The sequence below is a fragment of the Felis catus genome, chromosome F1 (assembly GCF_018350175.1).
Source record: "Felis catus isolate Fca126 chromosome F1, F.catus_Fca126_mat1.0, whole genome shotgun sequence".
In the NCBI taxonomy this organism is placed as follows: Eukaryota; Metazoa; Chordata; class Mammalia; order Carnivora; family Felidae; genus Felis; species Felis catus.
This window is the reverse complement of record NC_058384.1, coordinates 13,932,127-13,944,508: the sequence shown is the minus strand read 5'-3', so window position 1 is coordinate 13,944,508 and position 12,382 is coordinate 13,932,127.

Here is a 12,382-nt window from a genome sequence, read left to right as displayed (position 1 = left end):
CCAGCACCTAGATTATTACACCACCCAGCACCTAGATTATTACAATGGCTTCCAATGTGGCCTCCCTACTTCCATCCTTACACTCCTGTTAACTATTCCCAATACAGCAACCAAAGTAATCCTTTTAAACGTAAGTCCCATCATGTCACCCCTTTGCTAAATAAATAAACAAATAAATAAATACATAAATAAATCCACCCACCAGTTTCCAATCTTACTCAGACTAAAAGACTTAGGAGGCCCCTGATTACTGATCCTCTCTGCCAGCTCCCCATCCTGCTCTTACTCTGCCTTTCTCTCCAGCTCTCTACTTCATGCACTTTGCTACAGCTGCAGACTTCTTTGTTGTTTCTTGAAAATAATCAACAGGTTCCTTTATGGGTGCCTTTTCACTTGTTCTTCCCTCTGCTTGAAACACTCATCCTTCAGATGGTCACGAGGCTGAGCATCCTTCAGATGCTCACCTTCTTTAAAAGTCTGTGCTCAAATGTGACTTTCTCAGGGACTCTTGGCCTGACTATTCTACTTAAAACTGCACTCCTACAGGGTACCTGGCTGGCTCAGTCAGTAGAGCACTTGACTCTTGCTCATGGGGTCATGAGTCCTAGTCCCCCGTTGGGCATAGAGCTTACATAAAAACAAAATTGCACCCCCTCATACACAATTTCTGTTTTCCTCCCCTCTCTTAGTTTTCTCCATAGCACTTATCTTCTAATAACCTATATAATTAAAATTTTAATTTGTTTGTTATCTGTTCCATACACGCATGCACACACGCCTGAAAGTAAGCTCCATGAAGAAAGGAATTTGTCTGTTTTGTTCATAGTTACAAACCCAGTGCCCAGTAGAGTACCTGGTGCATTAGTACATGCTTAAATATTTGCTGAATAGATGATTCTAGCAACATAATTAGGGGTTTTATGATTTTGAGCCTATCCATGTGAGCAAGTCTAGAAGTACTGTAAGCTTCTTAATGCTCAGCATCACGCTATCTACTTTCCTGACTTCTCTCCACAGCACAAATCATGGCTTCCACAAGATGGGTTTCCACATTAAATCACTACTGAATTGAACTGCACTGTAATATTACCCCATTCAGCTACATCCTTCCCAAATTCCTGACTTTTGAACCTCAGAGAGATAATAAGAGGATTGGTGTTATATTAAACTACTAAGTTTCAGAGTCACTTATACAAAGCAAAAGCCTATTGGGGCACTTGTAGAGTATTGCTCTTGAAATTTATAAATAATTCCCACCTTATTAAGTTAAATGTTTCATGCTAAGTTTTCTCCCTATCTAGTAATTTAGTTACCAATAAAAATGACTTAACCAACCGACATAGTTATTGGTTAAGTAAACTACTTACATAACAAATATAATAGATCACAAAATAATAGCTCAAACACAGTAAAAAATTTTTTTGCTTGTAGAGTACAGAAAAGTAAACAAATTAATAGGGGTAGTCTTTCACCAGGCAGTCAGTCTAACAGAACTTCTTCTAACTTCAACATGCAGCTTCCACAGTTACCCTGGAAGTTGTCTCCATTCTAGCCAACCACAAAAGGAAAAGAACATACAGGAGCATACAAGAGAGGTTTTTATGGGCCAGTCCTAACAATGATACATCACTTCCACAAATATTCCATTGGTAGAACTCAGTCACACAGCTACATCCAACTGCAAGAAACACTAGGAAGTATAATCTAGCTAAGTGCCCAGGAAGTAGAGTTGCCAGATTTAGGGAAAACAAAAACAAAAACAAAACAGGTCACCCCCTATATTTACCTGTAATCCTACCAGGAATAAGAAGAGAACATTTCTGTTGAAAAGATAATATCCAAATAAGAAAGAATATATTCATCATATATTCTTAATATGTCCCAGTAGTATGATAACATCTATCTCAGAGTACTCAAGACCAGTTTCCAACAACTCAAGATCAGTGTGATTGTAGATCACAGATGAGGACCTTGTAACTCATCCATCTAAAGTAGATTCATCCAATGACTATTTACTGACCTAATTTATTTCTCTGGCAAAATGACCTTATATGTTGCTAACAGGAGATAGAAGATGGCAGAGAAGAGACAATAGATTTTTGCAGCCTTTTCATGACTTCCCACCTGAATACCATCAACTCTCCTTAGCTATCTTCTCTCCCTACTAACATAATCATTTTGACATACCTTTACCCCCAGGAAAAATAATTATTCTGACAATTTTTATACAGGCAGGCACTGTTTATCTGCAAGGGGCCTCCAGCTAGAATCCTACTGACTAGGTAATTCAGGGAATGCTAAGTATGGTTGACATAATGAGAAGAATATCACTATTCACAAGAGTGGGACTAAATTTTTTTTTGATAGATTCAGTCTCAGCTCTCAGTTAAAAACATTCAAGTTAAGTATTAGAGATGGGATGTTGAGATTTAGCAGTAAGAAAAAAATTACCAGCAAGCAAAACCTAATCAGAGCCTGATCACAGACATGACCCCAATACCCAACCTAATACCAGATCAGTCAAAGAATGCTGGTGCTACATTATTTAGTTTCTTATCTCTTCTAAACTTAAGAATTCTAGAGAGCTAACCTACTTATCAAAAAAGGTAGTGCACAATATGGTTTCTATTTTCATAACATTTTCCACATTTCTCTATTTTGATGTAGATCTATTTTTGCAGCTAACAAGCCTAACTGTGATATGAGACTATTCTGGGGACACTCAGTTTTCTCTTTCTCTAATTGGAGACACATTACCCTGTCCATTTGCCTCAAGAAGTTGGCATAAAAAGGGCCATTAATGGCCTTAATGAAGGAGGAAATCCAGTCTAAGGCAGGTATATCAAAATGGATGGCTTACTTAGAAGCTCCTTACAACGTCATCACCCCGAGTTCACTCGTGGGTTTCTTCTTAGAATTTCCCAAGAGCCCTGCCAACACTGGTAGGAGTTCATCATTATCCCCCCAACTAGAGCCAGTGGAAATGAAACACAGAGGGATGTCTTAATATAGTATATAAGTGAGGAGTCTTCTAAAACGTCAGAGGTCATTCAGCAACAAAGGCAGTATTGAAACGCATGAGTTTTGGCTGCTCCATTTTAAGAGATACTCAAGTCCATAAAGTGGGAGATTTGTTATTTGTCTCATTTGTTTTTCTGGGACAGATTTTTTTTTTTAGGGCAGATTTTAAAATAAAACTTCAGAGCAAAAAAAAAAGAAAAAAATCAATGTCCTATTAGTAGCATAGTTTTAATAAATACTGCTTTTGAGAAAGTTCTTCATCTATTTCCATATCCACACCATTGCCCAGGAGTGTTTATTAGGCTCTACTTGCAAATACTTCTATTCCATCTGACTCATAGAGAGTTAAGCAAATCTATATGCAAGAATTTGCTATCTAAATCGTACTACAGATCCACTCATAGGCAGAAAGGTGTAGCTTTAGAATATTTCCACTGAGTTAAAATTCAACAGGGAATAAAGAAACACTTCGCATCATTTGTACCAGGGACATGCAAATCAAAACCACAGTGAGATAACACTGCACACAAACTAGGATGGCTAACATTTTTTTTAATGGGAAATTATTGTTGGCAAAGATGTGGAGAAATTAGAAGCCTCATACATTTGCTGGTGGGAATCTAAACTTGTGCTGTTGCTGTGGATAACAATTTGGTGGTTCCTCAATAAGTTAAACATAGAATTAGCATATTACCCAACAAGCAATTCCTCTCCAAGGTATATTACTCCCGCCCCCCAAATTAAAAATAGGTATGCCAAAAAACCTGGCACACAAGTTCCATAGCAGCATATTCACAATGGCCAGAGAGTGGAAATGACCCAAATTTCCACCACCTGATGAATGGATAAACAAAAGGTGACATATACATAGACTGAATATTACTCAGCCATAAAAAGGAATGTACTACTGACATGTGGCAACATGAATGAGCCTCAAAAACATTGCGCTAAGTGGAAAAACCTAGATATAAAAGGCCACAGATTGGATGACTCCATTTACATGAAATACACAGAATTGATATATCCATAGAGACAAAACCCAGTTGCCAGGAACTGGGCAGAGGGAGGAAATGGGGAATGACTGCTTAATTGGTATGGGGTGTCTCTTTGGGATGATGAAATATCTTGGAACTAGATAGAGGTGATAGTTACCAACATTGTGAATGGACTAAATACCACTGAATTGTACACTTTAAAATGGTTAATTCTATGAAACCAATATTGCACTATATATTAAGCAACTATAATTTAAATAAATAAATAAATAAATAAATAAATAAATAAATAAATAAATGGAATAATAAAGCAAATATCCTATCAGTTTATGAAATAAAACATTCCAATTGTCTTTGAAAAAAATGGTTAATTCTATGTTATATAGATTTTATTTCAATAAAAGAAAGTGGGGAAAAAAATCCAACAGGGAGGGCACACCTAGGTATATACACACCCCATCACCAACAGCCCTTGTCAGGGGCTTGGCAGTCTGAATTTCAGGTTGAGAGGGGGCACAGTTGTTCTTTGGCCTTGTCAGGGCCTTGGTCAGCTTTGTGCACCCACAGCCCCGAGCCTGGAAAAGAGCAGGGTTGAAACACGCCTTCTTCTGTGACCCTCAGAGTTCTGAGCAGGTGATGTTCTCTTCTGCAGGAAGCTGATACTAGATGCAGGCTGTGCTTTTTATCCACAATGATCAGCCTGTTTCAAGAGCTCCTACCATTTACGTATTCCTCTCAAAGCCCAAGAAGCCTCGGCATTGTTCCAGGGCTCTCCTCTGGGCTATTCCCCACGGGAGTAAAGCCTTGATTTCTGCATCCACAGCAGTGTTTCTGAGCAGTCCCGCGCCTATATCATTTCCACTGATATTTGCCCAATGTTTAGACGATGTTACCTTAACATTCCCTTTCATTGTCACACTCTTGAGTCCTTGACTATTAACATTTATGCAACAGTACTTGAATTCCAGACACTGTTTTTAAACTTTGCAATAACCTGACAACTATTGGGGGAGATTAACCACCCTTATTCATCACTTTATACTGAGCCCAGAAGCAAAGGATTGAAGAAACATGTCTGGCATGTCATAGGTTCTTAATAAATGGAACATCTTCCAGAGAGCATTTTCTGTCTGGAAATTTCTAAGATTGCAGTCTATGCACAAGCTAATCTTATGCAAATCACTTATCAAAAGCGTATGCTAAACTCATTCACAGGGACTCCTCTTTTGCATGCAGTGCTACTTCAAACACCCTTGGAAGAATTCTCATAGGGACCACAGCTCAAGGGAGGCACTGTTATCATAGGCATTCTCTCACTTAACCTGGTAGCACAAATACCACATATATATATATATATACACACACACACACACACACACACACACACACACACACACACACACATATATATATATATATTTTTTTTTTTTTTATTTATTTTTTTTTTTTTTACTGATTCATTTAACAAACATTTCCTGACAACCTTCAGAATACTATGCCTGGCATTGGAGATAGAAAGAAGAAGAAACAAAGACGTAAGTTCAAAGAACTCAGATATTTCATCCTCTATTCGAAAAGGTCCGTTCCTAAACCTGGAAGAAAAATAACAGAAGAAACTCTCAATAGGTCAGTAGGCTGCCATCTCAAGGTTCAGTTTCCAAGTCAGAGTCCATTTTTCTGGTGTTACCTCTTCTGATTGTCCCTGTTCAACTCTAATCAATGAAGTTGTTGCTTCATTTGCATCTGTGACTTCATTACTTTGTGAGTGTGCATGTGCATGTACTCACAGAGATACCTTAATAACTTTCCATACATTTCATATGTAGGTATGGGAATATACACATACTTTCTTATCTTTCTTTCCAACAAGCTTTTGAAGGAGTAGTGGCTACGCCTTGTATCACCTTTTTTTAATATAGCCTACCCACCTTTGTTCCCATGCTCACACTCAGCATCAGGTATGGACTATATAACTACTAGGGTCTCAGGAAGGGCTGGTGGAGGCGTCTGGATGGCTCAGTCAGTTAAACAGTAAAGCGTCTGACTCTTGACTTCTGGTTCAGGTCGTGATGTCACATTTTGTGTGATCCAGCCCCACATTGGGCTCTACACTGTCAGTGTCAGCAAGGAGCCTGCTTGGGATACCTTCTCTTTCTCTTTCTCTCTCTCTCTCTCTCTCTCTCTCTCTCTCTCTCTCTCTCCCTCCCTCCCTCCCTCCCTCCCTCCCTCTCTCCTTCCCTCCCCCACTCATACTTGCACTCTCTCAAAATAAATAAACATTTAAAAAAAAGAAGGGCTGGTGAACTAACTGGGAAGTAAGGGATTAATGCTGGTCACGTGACATTGTAATTCCTTCCTCCTTGAAAAGTAGTAGCTATTCAACAACTTCATACTCAACATTCACGAAGCCCTTCATGGCTTTTCAAAACCTTCTATTATCTCATTCCATTCTCACAACAATGGGTAGCCAACAGTGGGTAGAGTGATTTCTCCATTTTATGATGAATGAAACTAAGAACCAGAGAAGAAACTAACCTGACTAGTAAGCAAGGTGTGCCACAAGCTTTTTGTTTGCCCCCAGATCCCATCTCTACCTTTTCCACTCTGCCCTTTCCCCTAGGAGGCAATCTCTATGGCCAGCATCAAAAGCTCCTTTGCTCTCTGCCTTCCAGTTGGATTTGGCCAGTGGAAGGACATAAGGAGAGAAGGTAGAAAGAGAGTGAGGTTGGGATTTATTCCTCTAGCTCCCTTCCTGTTGGTTAACTATAATTTGATTGCACTTTTTAAGTGATGGCCACAGATCCTCCCAGTTGACCTCCACATATTTCTACTCCCTCCTACCCCAGTAACCACTGCTGCCCCTGCTTTGTCAGTAATGGCTCCCCACTCTGGTTTTCCTGGGGTCTCTTGCACCATCACTTGTTGTTTCCCTGAACCCACCCACACCTTTGTAAATAGTCTATTAAGCATTCTTCAATTGCCCAGTGTAGATTAGCCACCAGCCTTGCTAAGATCCTAAGCAATATATATCAGTCTTATTCACACCTTCTAACTCTTGCTCAACCCTTTGAAGTCCCAATCTAAACAGGTGCTCATTTTGAGGTTACCAATTTTGAGGAAAGAACATTGTCACATCACACTGGGCAGCCCCTGCCTGTTACACTTCAAGACCTTCCAGGAATACAAATACTCCCAAACCAAGCATGCTCACTCTGCTGGTGAGATCTGGAGCACAACAGTCTGTACCTGCAGACAGCTGTAGCTTGCTCTCAGTAAACAAGTCAGACCCAGCTGCTGGGACATTAGTGGAGGCAAGACAATGACTCATCAGAGAAGCTGCAGTCACTTGACCCCCTGTGACTCAGACACATTTTATTGTCAACAGGGCGCTGAGCTGAATAAAAGCTGAATAAACCATTGCTCTGCCTCAGCCAGGTTCCTGGCAATCAATGAGTTACAAGGCACTAGGAATATGAGTCCATTTAGTCCTATCCTCAAATATTGTCTCCAACAGTCCTCCAGTGTCCCTCTGCCATCCCACCTCTTTCCACTTCACCCACAACTAAAGCGTATTTGCTGAAATGACGCAGAGAGAGGTGCACATGGGCTGTACTTCAAGATAACAGGTACACGACCACAAGCCAGCACTGCACTTTGCTTTAATCATTTTGTGCTGCATGGTATCTATGACTCCAAAGTCTCATTTCTCTTGTCTTCCAATTTTAGCTTTAGCCAAGAACTCAATTTGAGAGGCAAGTACCCTCAGCTGACTGCCTTCTAATCCAGCCTCTTCCCCAATTTCTTTCTTAGTTGAGATTCCTTCAGGTTTTGTAAGTTTAAGACTTATACTATTGACGGGGCCTTAAAAATTTTTTTGATATAATAGCTAGATATCATGTTGAACAAAAGCATGCTCAATGAAACAACACTGAGTAAATTACAAGGTGACAAGCATGTGCTAAGGCCTTTGCTTTGGTTAATTCATTCAATTATCTTAGTAACCATCTGAGATTGCATGTGTGTGCATGCGTGCATGTTTTGCAAGTGAAGACAGGTTTAGATTTAAGTAATTTAGCCAAGGTCACACAGTTATTGGTGAAAAAGGAAAAACTGAGCCAACATCTACCTGTCCTTCAGTTCCATACTCAACCATTTTCCTGCTTCTGTGTATATTTAACCACTTAATTTTCAAAATTCATAGTTCTTCCCCTCCAGATAAAAATTCTCAAGAGAAGCTAAGACATGCCCTATTATTTTTTTTTTCAATTAAGTTTAGCACTCATTTATTGAGTACCTACTCTGCACCAGCCACTATGCAAAGTACCAGGGGCAGGCACAAAGGTGGAAAATATAGCCTCTGCTTTTCAAGAGATCACAATCTAATCAGAGAAACTTCTGAATTCCTTTTAAGGCTCTTGGTTTCCCTTGGGCCTTGGTATTATATATGAGTGGATTTTTGCCTTTGTTTATGTTAATCTCATAGGTAAGGGATTTCTGCTTCATATACAGCAACTGCAACTGAGAGACCAGGATAGGTGACAACCTGTGTATTTATTCAAGGAAGAAAGAAATGAAGGAAAGAGAGGAGGAGAAGGAAGAGGAGAAAGAAGAGAAGGAGACGGAGATGAAGACAAAGAAGGAGGTGGAGGAGGAGGACGGGAAGGAAGGGAGGAGGTGGGAGAAGGAAGAAAGGAAGGAAAAAGGAGAAAGCAGAGGGGAAGGAAGGAAGAAAGGAAGGAAGGAAGGGAAAAAGAATCAGTGCATTGGCCTGACTAATGCCTAATGTTTGAAATAGGAACAATCTCCAAAAGTCCATGGCATGAGATTATACATACATTGCAAAATCATTCAATAAGCATCTCTTGAACACTTATGATAAGCTATGAGTAGTGTCTAATGCTGGTGATACAGTCACATAAGACTCTTCTCACCCTCAAGGACTCGTGGTATAATGGTCAGAAAGGCAATAAATTAATACTTACAGCCCACTGGAAGAAAAGCCGTGGTCACAGCTATCACAAGACCCCATGGGAAAACAGAAGAGAATCTAATGAAAAGGGGGTAGCAAAGAAAGAGCTGTAACAGGAAGGAACTGATGCTTGAGCTAAGACCTGAGGTGAAGTGGGAGTTAGAAAAGAAAAGTAGGGGAGATTTAGAAGAAAATTCCAGGACAAAGGTCAGGTCTACAAAGGCAGGAGGTAAAAAAGCCCCAGGACTTTTGGTGGAAACCACTGAACATATGTCTGATATTCACATCATTAAAGTCACCCCAGGACTTACTTTTTTTTAATTTAATGTCTTAAAAAGCTAATACAATCATGGTTCAAAATTAAAACAAAATGATACCTATTTAAAAATCTTGTTCCCATTCCTATGTCTATCCTCCTCCACTTCCCATATTCCCATCTCCATCCCATAGGTAACTAAAGATCTTCCTTGACTTCCAACGGGGTTACATCCCAATAACCCATTGTAAATCAAAAATATTTTAAGTTGAAAATGCATTTAATACACCTACCCTACTGAACCACATAGCTTAGCCTAGCCTACCTAAATGCCCTCAGAACATTTACATTAGCCTATAGTTGGGCAAAATTATCTAACACCAAGCCTTTTATAATAAAGTGTTGAATATCTCATGTGATTTATTGAATACTATACTGAAAGTGAAAAACAAAATGGTTGTACAGGCACAGAAAGACTGTTAAGTGGTGTATTGGTTGTTTGATCATGATTGTGTGGCTGCCTGGGAGCTGTGGTTCACAACTCAAAATTCAAAAATATGGCCAAGTACATACTCAAAATTCAAAGCACAGTTTCTCGGGGCACTTGGGTGGCTCATTCAGTTAAACATCTGACTCTTGATTTCAGCTCAGGTCATGATCTCATGGTTTGTGAGTTCAAGCCCCATGTGGGACTGACAGCACGGGGCCTGCTTGGGATTCTCTCTCCCTCTCTCTTTCTGCCCGTGCCACCCCCCCCCCCCAAAATAAATAAACTTTAATTTTAAAAAAGTTTTCTCCTGAGGCACCTGGGTGGCTCAGTTGGTTGGGTGTCCAACTTTGGCTCAGGTCATGATCTCACGGTTTGTGAGTTCGAGCCCCGCATCAGGCTCTGTGAAGACAGTTTGGAGCCTGGAGCCTGCTTCAGATTCTGTGTCTCCCTCTCTCTCTGCCCCTTCCCCGCTCACACTCTGTCTCTCTCTGTTTCAAAAATAAATAAACATTAAAAAGTTTGTTTTAATTTTTCTCCTGAATGCATAAGGTGAAAAAATCATAAGTCGAACCATCATAAATCAGGGACCATCTTGTACTCATATAATCTGGTATATATTTTTCCACTGCTTCTTTATCAGATAAAAAGCAATACAACCAAATATACACAAATAAATAAGGACTTTCTAAACACACATGCACTTTTTACTAAAGCATTGTATTACTTGGGAAAGGTAAAATATTATACATTTTAATATCTGAAGAACTGGTTTTCATGGATTATTATTATTAGCCTTCATGGATGAAGTGCCTCCTGCATACTTTACACCTAATGGTCATACAGTTTCATTTTATAGATGAAGAAAAGTGAGATTTGGAAAGGTCAAGTAACTTGTCAAGTTCAGATTACCAGAGAATGGCAGAACCAGGAAGATGTCCCCTCCTCTAGCATCCTATTTTGGGAAAATGGTGCTACCATTCACCTAATTACTTAAGATAGAAACCTGAGTATCCCTCACTGCTCATATCCAGTCAATCACCAAGTCTTATTGGTGTGGACCCCTCATTATCTTTCAACTCTATCCCCAACACCAGCTTCTTTATGGTCCTCATCATCTCTCACCTGTCAATGACACTGACTTTCTAACTAACCTTTTACTTTTCAGGCTGATGTCCCCTCCTACTTATCCTCCATTCTGCTGCTAGAGCAATCATTCTAAAATACAAAAGTATGCTAAAAGTTGCTAAAAGTATGAAACCTGACTCCTGTGTATGGCATGGTTGGGCCTGGCCCCTGCCATATTCTCCTGACAGTCCCACTACATAACTTATGATACACAAAAACCAAACCACTCCAAGTTTCTAGAACTTTCCAGCTCTCTCCTGCTCTGGGCTTTTGCCCAGCTGAGTCCTCTTGTCCAGAACACTCTTTCTTGTAAAACTCTACATCTTTCAGCTCATGTGATACCTTTTCTGGAAGACTTTCTTGCCTCTCCCAAGCAGACCTGCACATTCTTACTCCTAGTGTTTTTTGTTTATACCTGTACAACAGCAGTCACTTCACAGTAATGAATGGTTTATGTGGTTTCCACACTAATCTTCACATTCTTTAAAGTAAGACCCACTTACCTTCTAATTTTAGATCCATAGTGCTTAGCACAATGCCTATAAGACTTCAATATATATTTCTGAGCATTTGTTGTATAACAAATTCCAAAACTCAGATCTTTTCATTCATAATTCCATACCGTCTCCCTAAATAGCCCATAACTACCACAGGGAATTACTTGAATTATAGGAGCATGATACAATCTCAGCAGAGGGCAGTAGAGGGAGCAAAGGAGTGAAACTCTGAGTTATTATGAGAGCATAGTGAGTCTTCCGGAATACGAGACTCTAGTGGCCCTGCAACAAGGGAAACAAGATCAAAAAAGGTAAATTTTACCTACTTCCTTACCTTGCCTTTGCAGTTCCAGGCTCAGGCAGATGTATTTGAAAGTTAGGCTTATCTACAGTCTGAATATGCCCAATCTCGTCTGAAATTTAGGCTTAATAATCTTGAATACTAATCATGAGTTCACTACTCTTATGCTACCCTAAGCAGTTAAAAAAGGAACTAAACATTAAGGGCCCTAAATTCTAGAAAATATTGGCACCACAGGTTTGGGTTATATAAGGAGAAATTCCCCTATTCTAAACTTAGGTTCCAAATTAGGTATAGTTTTAAATTTTAGGTGAATGTGAGACTCACCTAGGCAGTTTTCTAAATGCAATTTTCAGTCCCACCAAAGAGTTTCTGATTCATGGGGCCCAGAAATCTTTTCTGATGATGTAGGTTATACTTGGCAGTGGTCTCCAAACCTTTTTTATTATGTACCCCAAGCATTTATTTTTTTTTATTTATAAATTATATCATGTATTTCTACACTTACACATAAAACGTACTCAAAGTAGAAATGTTAAAAAGGTTAAGATGAACATAAATCTAAATAGAATCTCTAATCCTGTCTTTCCACACATCTATGAATCATCTGTGCATCCCTACTACAGAGTCTGCCCATCAATAACATGAGCATCTTTTTTAATCATTTCAAGGGCCTCCATTGGGAAGATATCCAACTACAAAAATCAAAGAAACATCTATTAAGGTGT